Source organism: Ambystoma mexicanum, chromosome 1p (genome assembly GCF_040938575.1).
Source record: "Ambystoma mexicanum isolate Mex_15411 chromosome 1p, UKY_AmexF1_1, whole genome shotgun sequence".
NCBI classification, from domain to species: domain Eukaryota; kingdom Metazoa; phylum Chordata; class Amphibia; order Caudata; family Ambystomatidae; genus Ambystoma; species Ambystoma mexicanum.
Window position 1 is genome coordinate 1,436,846,674 of NC_090921.1, and position 12,367 is coordinate 1,436,859,040.

Genomic DNA, 12,367 nt, shown 5'->3' on the forward strand with positions numbered 1-12,367 from the left:
TCCCCTGCTGGTTTTCCTTTATTCTTTGTGAAGAAGAAGGAAGGTAGTTTACGTCCTTGTATAGATTACCGCCAATCGAACGACATCACGCGAAAAGACAGATACCCACTGCCTTTGATCCGGAATATCATGGAATCACTTCGAACAGCTCAAGTCTTCACCAAGTTAGATCTCCGTGGAGCCTATCACCTGATCCGGATAAAGGAAGGCGATGAATGGAAGACGGCCTTCAAGACTCCTTTCGGGCATTACGAATATCGGGTAATGCCATTCGGTTTGTGTAATGCACCGGCCGTCTTCCAGCGCTTGGTGGACTACATTTTTAGTGACCTGATTGGCATCTCAGTTTGGGTGTATCTGGATGATATCCTCATTTTCTCCGTTACCCAGGAACAACATGTGGAACGCGTCCGAGAGGTGCTTCGACGGTTGTCCCAGAATCAACTGTACGCAAAAGCAGAGAAGTGCTCTTTTCACAAGGAAAGCATGGAGTTTTTGGGCTATGTGATCAGTGGATCAGGCATATTCATGGATCCCGCTAAGGTACAAGCCATTCAGGACTGGAACCAACCTCTCGATCTGAAGTCCCTGCAACGGTTTTTAGGGTTCGCCAATTTCTATCGGCAGTTCATACCCCATTTCTCACAGCTAACGACTCCTTTAACTCGACTAACCAGCAGCAAAGTACCTTTTCTTTGGGATTTGCAGCCCACCATGGCCTTTGACACCTTGAAAAAAGCCTTCAGCATAGCACTCATTCTGTGTCACCCCAATGACGAGATACCATACATCGTAGAGGCAGACGCTTCCGACTTCGCTGTTGGTGCTGTTCTCCTGCAGAAGCAATCCGAATCCGGCATGGAACATCCAGTGGCTTATTTCTCCCGCAAACTCACTCCTAGTGAACGGAACTATGCCGTGATTGAGTAGGAGCTGTTGGCCATAAAAGCAGCATTTGAAGAATGGAGGCATCATCTCCTCAGGGGACGGCATTCGGTGGAAGTTCGTACTGACCATCGCAATTTACAGTATTTACGTTCTCTTCAGTGCCGTACCTCTCGCCAAGCCAGATGGACCTTCTTTTTCTCTCACTACGACTTCCACATAACTTACATTCCTTGTGCTCAGAACTTGAAAGCTGATGCCTTATCCCGTTCTTTGGAAGGAGACGTTAAGAGTGACTGTAGTGACAAGCCACTGATCTCTCCGAAGCATTTTCTACTTACGCTCTCACCTCATCTCCAGACGATTGTACAGGACACCATAACAGATCCAGCTCGGGCAAGCCTCTTGAAACGACCACAGATCACTGAACGCAATGGGTTGCTTTTTTATCGGAACAGATTATATATTCCCACTGTCTCTCTTCGGACTCTTGTACTTCACGGGTTCCATGATTCCCGAGTTGGTGGACATCGTGGCATAAAGGCCACCCAAGAACTAGTATCCAGGCAATTCTGGTGGCCAGGTTGGGCCGAAGAAATTGAGCGATATGTCAAGAGCTGTCCTGTGTGTGCCCAGACCAAGACCCCAAGGAAAAGACCATTGGGGTTACTTCATCCCACAGAGATACCTCCCTACCCATGGCATACCATTGCAGCAGATTTCATCGTTGACCTTCCTCCATCTGATGGATGTACCTGCATCATGGTGGTTGTAGACTGTTTCACCAAGACTGCCCATTTTGTCCCATTTCCCAGGATACCCACGGCATCCCAGATGGCTTTGGCGTTCTTCCAGGAAATTTACAGGCTACGTGGATTACCAGAAAAGATCATATCCGATCGTGGATCCCAGTTTCTGTCCTCTTTCTGGCGTCAGTTGTGTAATCATCTAGGCATTCACAGAGCCCTGAGTTTGGGTTATCTTCCACACACTAACGGCCAGACTGAGAGAACTAACCAAACTCTGGAGCACTACCTTCGGTGCTTTGCTAATGCCACTGAGACCAATTGGAGAACACATCTGGTTCTTGCTGAAGCCTCTTATAACAATGCAGAACATTCCGCTACCGGACTCAGTCCGTTTTACTGTTCTTCTGGTCAACATCCTAGATTGGTACCTTTTCACCCTGTACCACCCAGTGCAGTTCCATCTGCTGATCATCTGGTTGTCACCATCCAAAAGCAACACTCGTTGGCACACAGTACTCTTGCAGAGGCACAGGTGCGCATGAAACAACAGGCTGATAAAGGGCGCACTCCTGAACCAATTTTCCAGGTGGGAGATTTAGTCTGGTTGTCCTCTAAGAATCTGCCAGTGCGTAATTTACCTACCAAACTAGCTCCCCGTTATTTTGGCCCATTCAAGGTTACTAAGTGTTTGTCCTCTGTAGCATATCGCCTACAGTTGCCACAGTCCTGGCGGGTTCATCCTGTCTTCCATGTCCCCCTTTTGAACCCTTACGTGGTTGACACATTCCAGCGATCTTTTTCCCGTCCTGCCTCTGTTGATGTCTGTGGAGTGCCCGAATTTGAAGTACAGGAGATCTGTGATTCGCGCATACGACGGGGATTGCTTCAGTACTTGGTGGACTGGAAGGGTTACCCTGCCTGTGATCGCACTTGGGAACCATGCAGTTATGTGCACGCTCCCTGTCTGGTTCGTGATTTCTATCTCCGATTCCCTTGGAAACCTGGGGCCCCTGGCCTTTCTGGGAGGGGACATAGTGTCATGCCACTTGCCTGGGGTGCAGGGCGCATCTGCAGGTCCCGGCGCTTCCCGTCCTGGTGCATCTACCCCCGATACAGGTTGGGGGGACCTCGGTCATCTGCGGCTCATGCCGCTTCCGGGTTTTCCCGTTCGCGTGGTTCGCGCAGGCGCGGAAGGCCGTGTTTCGCCCTCCGCGCATGCTCCGTCCACAGAGCGCTCGGGAAGTCACAAGCTTGCTTCCCAAGCCTCGTTTTGGGCGCGTCAGCACCCGGGGACAGCACAGCTTGCGTTCCAAGCCTCCCGGGTGCTGCCTGCCCTATATTAAGGGCCAGTTTGCTTGAACAAACCGCATCTCAACGCGGTTTGTTTCCTGATCGCGTCCTCGCCTTTGTTACTCTTGAGTAGCACCTTGTCAGCCTTCCCAGCCTTTTGTTCCTTGTCCTTCCTTGTTGGTGTTTCCTTCCCTTGTCTGCCTCTAGGGAAATTCTTGCCTCATTCCTTCCTTGCCAGTAGGTTCCCGGGCCATCTTCTTCCCAGCTCCCTTCCTGCCTCCAGTTCTTTCTCCTTGTTCTGCCCCAGGGTTCCTAGTCCCTCCTGCCTCCTTGCCTGTTGGTTCAGTGCCTTGCCTCCTGCCTTCTCTGGAGTTACTCTGCCTACTTATCCTTCTACTGCACCTGCCAACTTCAGTTCTCTTCATCGGTCTACTGCTACTTCTTGGAGCCTTGCTGTTGTATCCTGCTGTGGATTTTCCATCCAGTCAAGACCCGCCTTCCCTGTCAGTGCTTGCACTGTCCCGACGTCACGCAAATCAGGGAAGTGCGCATCCGTGGCGTTGGGAGCTGGTTCACCACTGACCTTGTTTGAATTTAGGGTGGGTGTTGCGCTGGTTCCTCGCGTTACACATTCAGCAACCATCAGTCGGACAGCCTGGCTACTTCACCACGACCATCAACTGGAAGTTCAGGTACTCAGCGCCCACGAGACGCTTTTCTTAACAGATTGAGACGCCTACCTTCTGATTCCGAGATGGATGAAGCCCAGGAACTTCGGGAAGAGATGCGGGCCCTTCGAGCCGAGATGACTGCGCTCCGTCAAGAGAACATTGGTCTAAGACAGATGGTGGCACAAGGTACCGGGGCTACACCTCAGGTCGAAGTTGCAATCGCTCATACCGCACCTATCAAATTCGATGGAGATTCGAGACGTGTGGCCGAGTTTTGTAATCATTGTAGAATACACTTCCTCTTCAGGTCCTCCTATTTCAACTCAGACAAAGCCAAGATTGGGTATATTCTGGGTAATTTGACTGGGAACACACTTGCTTGGGCAGCGCCTTTGGTGGCTGCCAATAGTCCCATTCTCAACGACTTTGCAGCCTTCGAAAAAGCGTTCCTAGAGGTTTTTCAATCACTCAATCTGGCTTCTGCGGCACAGAATCAATTGATGGACCTCAAGCAAGGAGCCATGGACATAATAGCCTATATTGGTCGCTTCCGACAATTGGCCACCGATTCCCAGTGGCCTGAAGTAACCCAAAAGACTCTGTTTCCTCGGGGATTGAGAGAAGAATATAAGGATGAATTATTACACATTTCAGAGCCTGACACCCTTCAGCAAATCATGGAACAAGTTTTGCGGATTGATCACAGACTGGCCGAACGAAGAGGAGAGAGACGTCGAGCTGAGAGGCTGTTTCCCAGACCAGCAAACACGTCTACCGGGATTCCTGGGTCTTCGGACTCCGGTCCAGAACCCATACAGTTGGGTGCTGTGAGGGGTCCGTTATCAGAAGCTGAACGGAAACGCTGAAGAAGTCTAAGATTATGTTTGTACTGTGGAGCCGCCGGGCATTACTTGGGTACCTGTCCTTTACGCCCCCAAAGGAAGTCGGAAAACTAGAAGACCTGTCGTCTATAGGAAAGGCAACAACAGGTCTCCCTTCACTTTCAGTCCTTTCCGGCTCCTGCTCCTTGTTTCAGCCCATGCAACCTGCTGTCTTGTTAGTTCTGGAGATCAAACTGACATGGATAGACAAAGAGGTGGAAGTTCTTGGCTTATTGGACTGTGGAGCTTCTGGTAATTACATTGATGAAACCTTTGCAGCAAGGCATGGTATACCTTTGTTTTCCCGGAAGAAGGTTCTGCCCTTGGAGGTGATTGATGGGACTCCTTTATCCTCGGGGCCAATACGTCAACATACCATGGGTCTATTTATCTAGATCAAGGAACATGGTGAAAGAATCGCTCTGGACGTCATCAAATCACCTTCATATTCAGTAGTTTTGGGTTTACCGTGGCTGCTATGCCACAATCCAACTATCGATTGGGAAGCACGCACTTTGGTTTTTGCTTCCGCTCATTGCTTCCGGAATTGTTGCTTGCCTGGCAGGCCTCAGAACATCGTCACCTCCACACCTCTTACAAGAAGCAATAGACCACCTGGTCTTTGCTCATTGTTCCCAATCCCTCAAGTGTACGACGAATTTCAGATGGTCTTTTCCGAGCCAGGGGATATATCTCTACCACCTCACAGAACATTCGATTGTTCCATTGATTTGATACCAGGTTCGGTGATACCTCATGGGAAGGTGTACGCCTTGTCCTTAACCGAGAAACAGGTTTTACAGGAATATCTGGTTGACTGCATCAAGAAGGGATACATAGCACCTTCGAAATCCCCTGCTGGTTTTCCTTTATTCTTTGTGAAGAAGAAGGAAGGTACTTTACGTCCTTGTATAGATTACCGCCAATTGAACGACATCACGCGAAAAGTCAGATACCCACTGCCCTTGATCCGGAATATCATGGAATCACTTTGAACAGCTCAAGTCTTCACCAAGTTAGATCTCCGTGGAGCCTATCATCTGATCCGGATAAAGGAAGGCGATGAATGGAAGACGGCCTTCAAGACTCCATTCGGGCATTACGAATATCGGGTAATGCCATTCGGTTTGTGTAATGCCCCAGCCGTCTTCCAGCGCTTTATGGACTACATTTTTAGTGACCTGATTGGCATCTCAGTTTGGGTGTATCTGGATGATATCCTCATTTTCTCCGTTACCCAGGAACAACATGTGGAACACGTCCGAGAGGTGCTTCGACGGTTGTCCCAGAATCAACTGTACGCAAAAGCAGAGAACTGCTCTTTTCACAAGGAAAGCATGGAGTTCTTGGGCTATGTGATCAGTGGATCAGGCATCTTCATGGATCCCGCTAAGGTACAAGCCATTCAGGACTAGAACCAACCTCTCGATCTGAAGTCCCTGCAACTGTTTTTAGGGTTCGCCAATTTCTATCGGCAGTCCATACCCCATTTCTCACAGCTAAAGACTCCTTTAACTCAACTAACAAGCAGCAAAGTACCTTTTCTTTGGGATTTGCAGGCCACCATGGCCTTTGACACCTTTCAAAAAAGCCTTCAGCACTTCACCCATTCTGTGTCACCCCAATGACGAGATACCATACATCGTAGAGGCAGACGCTTCCGACTTCGCTGTTGGTGCTGTTCTCCTGCAAAAGCAATCCGAATCCGGCATGGAACATCCAGTGGCTTATTTCTCCCGCAAACTCACTCCTAGTGAACGGAACTATGCCGTGATTGAGAAGGAGCTGTTGACCATAAAAGCAGAATTTGAAGAATGGAGGCATCATCTCCTCGGGGGACGGCATTCGGTGGAAGTTCGTACTGACCATCGCAATTTACAGTATTTACGTTCTCTTCAGTGCCGTACCTCTCGCCAAGCCCGATGGGCCTTCTTTTTCTCTCACTACGACTTCCACATAACTTACATTCCTTGTGCTCAGAACTTGAAAGCTGATGCCTTATCCCGTTCTTTGGAAGGAGACGTTAAGAGCGACTGTAGTGACAAGCCACTGATCTCTCCGAAGCATTTTCTACTTAAGCTCTCACCTCATCTCCAGACGATTGTACAGGACACCATAACAGATCCAGCTCGGGCAAGCCTCTTGAAACGACCACAGATCACTGAACGCAATGGGTTGCTTTTTTATCGGAACAAATTATATATTCCCACTGTCTCTCTTCGGACTCTTGTACTTCACGGGTTCCATGATTCCCGAGTTGGTGGACATCGTGGCATAAAGGCCACCCAAGAACTAGTATCCAGGCAATTCTGGTGGCCAGGTTGGGCCGAAGAAATTGAGCGATATGTCAAGAGCTGTCCTGTGTGTGCCCAGACCAAGACCCCAAGGAAAAGGCCATTGGGGTTACTTCATCCCACAGAGATACCTCCCTACCCATGGCATACCATTGCAGCAGATTTCATCGTTGACCTTCCTCCATCTGATGGATGTACCTGCATCATGGTGGTTGTAGACTGTTTCACCAAGACTGCCCATTTTGTCCCATTTCCCAGGATACCCACGGCATCCCAGATGGCTTTGGCTTTCTTCCAGGAAATTTACAGGCTACATGGATTACCAGAAAAGATCATATCCCATCGTGGATCCCAGTTTCTGTCCTCTTTCTGGCGTCAGTTGTGTAATCATCTAGGCATTCACAGAGCCCTGAGTTCGGGTTATCATCCACACACTAACGGCCAGACTGAGAGAACTAACCAAACTCTGGAGCACTACCTTCGGTGCTTTGCTAATGCCACTCAGACCAATTGGAGAACACATCTGGTTCTTGCTGAAGCCTCTTATAACAATGCACAACATTCCGCTACCGGACTCAGTCCGTTTTACTGTTCTTCTGGTCAACATCCTAGATTGGTACCTTTTCATCCTGTACCACCCAGTGCAGTTCCATCTGCTGATCATCTCGTCGTCACCATCCAAAAGCAACATTCGTTGGCACACAGTACTCTTGCAGAGGCACAGGTGCGCATGAAACAACAGGCTGATAAAGGGCGCACTCCTGAACCAATTTTCCAGTTGGGAGATTTAGTCTGGTTGTCCTCTAAGAATCTGCCAGTGCGTAATCTACCTACCAAACTAGCTCCCCGTTATTTTGGCCTATTCAAGGTTACTAAGTGTTTGTCCTCTGTAGCATATCGCCTACAGTTGCCACAGTCCTGGCGTGTTCATCCTGTCTTCCATGTCTCCCTTTTGAAGCCTTACATGGTTGACACATTTCAGCGATCTTTTTCCCGTCCTGCCTCTGTTGATGTCCGTGGAGTGCCCGAATTTGAAGTACAGGAGATCTGTGATTTGCGCATACGACGGGGAGTGCTTCAGTACTTGGTGGACTGGAAGGGTTACCCTGCCTGTGATCGCACTTGGGAACCATGCAGTTATGTGCACGCTCCACGTCTGGTTCGCGATTTTTATCTCCGATTCCCTTGGAAACCTGGGGCCCCTGGCCTTTCTGGGAGGGGACATAGTGTCATGCCACTTACCTGGGGTGCGGGGCGCATCTGCAGGTCCCGGAGCTTCCCGTCCTGGCGCATCTACCCCCGATACAGGTTGGGGGGACCTCGGTCATCTGCGGCTCATGCCGCTTCCGGGTTTTCCCGTTCGCGTGGTTCGCGCAAGTGGGGAAGGCCGTGTTTTGCCCTCCGCGCATGCGCCGTCCACAGAGCGCTCGGGAAGTCGCAAGCTTCCTTCCCAAGCCTCGTTTTGGGCGCGTCAGCACCCGGGGACAGCACAGCTTGCGTTCCAAGCCTGCCGGGTGCTGCCTGCCCTATATTAAGGGCCAGTTTGCTTGAACAAACCGCGTCTCAACGCGGTTTCTTTCCTGATCGCGTCCTCACCTGTGTTACTCTTGAGTAGCACCTTGTCAGCCTTCCCAGCCTTTTGTTCCTTGTCCTTCCTTGTTGGTGTTTCCTTCCCTTGTCTGCCTCTAGGGAAATTCTTGCCTCATTCCTTCCTTGCCAGTAGGTTCCCTGGGCCATCTTCTTCCCAGCTCCCTTCCTGCCTTCCAGTTCTTTCTCCTTGTTCTGCCCCAGGGTTCCTAGTCCCTCCTGCCTCCTTGCCTGTTGGTTCAGTGCCTTGCCTCCTGCCTTCTCTGGAGTTACTCTGCCTACTTATCCTTCTACTGCACCTGCCAACTTCAGTTCTCTTCATCGGTCTACTGCTACTTCTTGGAGCCTTGCTGTTGTATCCTGCTGTGGATTTTCCAGCCAGTCAAGACCCGCCTTCCCTGTCAGTGCTTGCACTGTCCCGACGTCACGCAAATCAGGGAAGTACGCATCCGTGGCGTTGGGAGCTGGTTCACCACTGACCTTGTTTGAATTCAGGGTGGGTGTTGCGCTGGTTCCTCGCGTTACAGATTCAGCAACCATCAGTCGGACAGCCTGGCTACTTCACCACGACCATCAACTGGAAGTTCAGGTACTCAGCGCCCACGAGACGCTTTTCTTAACACATATGCGTAGTTGTAGCAGGAAAGGACATATGAGAGAATAAGGGTGGACAGAAGGCTCAGGCACAGGTTGAAGAATAGGGTGGATAAGGAGTCCCCCTGGATGACCCTGTTAGAGACAGGGTGGGGGAGATGAGAAGAGTGGCTGAGAAATGTGTGAACGGTCCACGAGTTAAGAGGTGAACCATCGTAATGCAGAGTCCATAATGCCTAGAGAGTTGAGTCTGTTGATGAGGATGCTTTTGTTGATAGTGTCAGAGGCTGCTGACTGGTCAAGTAAGATAAGTGCAGCACAGTTTTTGGAGTCTGATTTCCTTTTTGGAAGTGCAACCAGAAACCAACGAACATGCATGGATGATCAAGGGGTCATGCACACACTGAGACATGTTACCCAACTCACAACGTTAGTGACAGTCACAATCAGGAAATTACGTCATCCATGAAAAACCTTTGTCTGCCACTGCATGCTCTATTGAGGGGCAAACGTCACCAGCCATGAACATGATTGACAGTGCACAACCTTACCTGCTGGCAGAAATGTTCTGCTGTGATTCCTCCACAACCTCCAAGTAACAATGTTCCTCCACATTGAGGCATAGAGGGCCAGTGTCCAGCAGAGGGTATGGGGGCTAGGGTGGGAAAAGGGTGCTGGTTGGACCTCTCAGGGAGTGCTGGTACTGTATGAGGCAAGATACCTGTAACAACATAGGACATTGGATAGGACCATTAAAAGGAGTCATTCATGTAGACTGCACATGTATAAATCAATGCAGATTGCAATCTGCACTTGTATGTGTGAGGCTGTTGCAGTCCACTTAACCATAGCAGTTGACTCTACTATGCATGGCCAGCCCTCCACTCAGGAATGCTTTTAGAGGACAATGGCACATCACTCAAGGGGACAAAAAGATAAAAGAAAAAGTATCCATCGTTGATGGGGGTAAAAACAGAGTTCACCCCGAAAAACATAGAAACCGTACCCCTTCCATGGGCTTGTGGAAACCAGTGCACAGGTGGTAGATGTGGTGTGGGTAGTCTGGGATTTCCATTCTGTGGGGAATCCTCAGGTAGTGGTGGGAGTGGGATTGCATCTTGTCCAGGCTGTGCCAAACCTGGTCTTCATTGGCTGGGCTACTCATGGCATGGATGCATGCATGAGTAACCCAATGGCGGAGAGGTCACGATGAACTTCGTCCCGAGTGTCACAGAGTCTGTATGTGCACTCATTCATAATGTATCAGAGTGCTAGGAGAGTGTCTGCCTCAAGTCATCCATCTCCTGATGGAGATGGGACCTTGTAGAAAAAAAAAATCTCATCATGCAATGCAGCCCTCAAGCTTTCCATCTCACAGCAATGGGATGTCCGAGATGGCAACATGTCCCCTGATGTTAATTCCATCACAGATGAAGGTGATCTTGTGGCTATAACCACCGTAGACATGTGGCGTCCTATTGACTAGACCTGTGACTCCAGGCACACCTCCTTGGCATCAACAGCCCCATCCAAATTGGTAATTGGGGATCTCTCCATGCCCCTCAGTGAGTCCTCCACACAGGGGTGTTGCTAGGTCTGGAAAAGACCCGGGCTACGCTGCTGTCGGAAATGTCGGGACTGGGGGCTAGCTAGCCTTTTGTTTGTAGCTCCTGAGATTCTATCCAGGGCTACAACCAAAAGACCAGAGGCTATAGCCCCATTAGCCCCCTCCTAGCAACGCCTCTGCCTCCACATCTGATTCAGCTGCTTCATGTGAAGAGACTGAAGAGTCAGGAGAAGAGTCTGCAGCCCTACCGAGGACTGCCTGCCGTACCAGAGAATTCTCATGCGGACGGACATCCCAGCCTCCACTCATGGGGCCTCATTATAACTCAGGCGGTCCGGAAATAACGGTGGTGGTAAACCCGCCGCCACCATTGTTTCCGGACCGCCTGATCCCGACTCCTGCAGGCGGGAGGTGATGTTCCCACCAGGTCTGACCTGGCGGGTTTAGCACCGCCCGCCTGCAGGCGGACGAGGAAACACCGGCAGCATTACGAGATGCTGCCGGTGTTTCCATGATCCCCATTCCCATCGAGTCCCATAGGACTCGATGGAAATGGGGATTAACACCATTCCGCCTCCGTGATTCCCGGAAAACCGGGGTTGTAATGCCCTGGTAATTTCGGGAATCACGGAGGCAGAATGGTAATACGAGTCCGGCGGTAACCAGGCGGTTTTACCACCGCGGTTACCACCGGATTCGTAATGAGGCCCATGGTCTATTGAGTGTCCCCCTTCTTTTTCTCCTCCACCTCTTCATCTGCTGCATCATCACCTGCACAAAGACAGCCAACAACATTCTGAGTATTGAGTACCAGCAGGACATGCATATGTGCATTACAATGCATACATATACGAAATGGCCAGACAAACATACATCACACAGTGTGACTGAGCACACTGAACTGATCGGCACACATGAATGGCATTCAGTGACCTGTGCAATCATGGCTCAGCATATCAGGCTCTGAAACATGGCATTGGGATTAAGAGTACATACATACACACAAACATAATTGAGAGTGATTACCATCAGTGGAAGGATGGAGGTTTGTGCTTCATCACTGAGCCACTACTCTACTCCAGCTTTTTCTTGTTGCAACATGTGGAAGTGTGAAGTGTATATCTGCTCACCCATACTTTCATTCAGGCAAATGTTTTGCCATGATTTCCCCAACCACCATTGCAACATTGTCCCCCGCAAGATACTTGTTTGGTCCCAATCACATGCATCACAACCATGTCTGAGGAGACTGTGACATGGAACTGACCAAGGCACGCTTGCAGGGCCACTGCTGTATTGACACTCTGAATGTGGAATGTACTACACTTAAAAATGCATTGATTCTCCGCATCTCGTTCCGTGTGAATGACGGCCTCATGCGTCTATGCACAGACAGTGTGATTCATTCATGTCCACTGGCAGTCAGGGCCCGGGAATGTATGTCTGTGACATCATGCACACCTTGGTGTGATTCTATGTCCTGGTTAGCATTCCCAATAGATGATGTGCATGCATGACACTGTGAATGTTTGCAATGAGATGTGTTTTGCATGCATTTGGCACACACATATGAGTACTGGGACAGATGTGAAATCCAGTAGACATTAATTTATATCATGACACCAAAATGTTCCATGCACAGAAGCCACACAACCACCTCCCTGAATGCAGGTCGGGTGGTGGAAGTATACCTGGTAGCATTCATGCAGTGCCATGGTTGGCTGCCAACTGCAGACAACTGCATGTACTCCATCGCATATGTGAGCATGTCATGTAAAATTATTCGCACATACTATCAGCACAAATGCCACTCACCAGATGTGTCCACATAGGCATACATGCCTCCAGC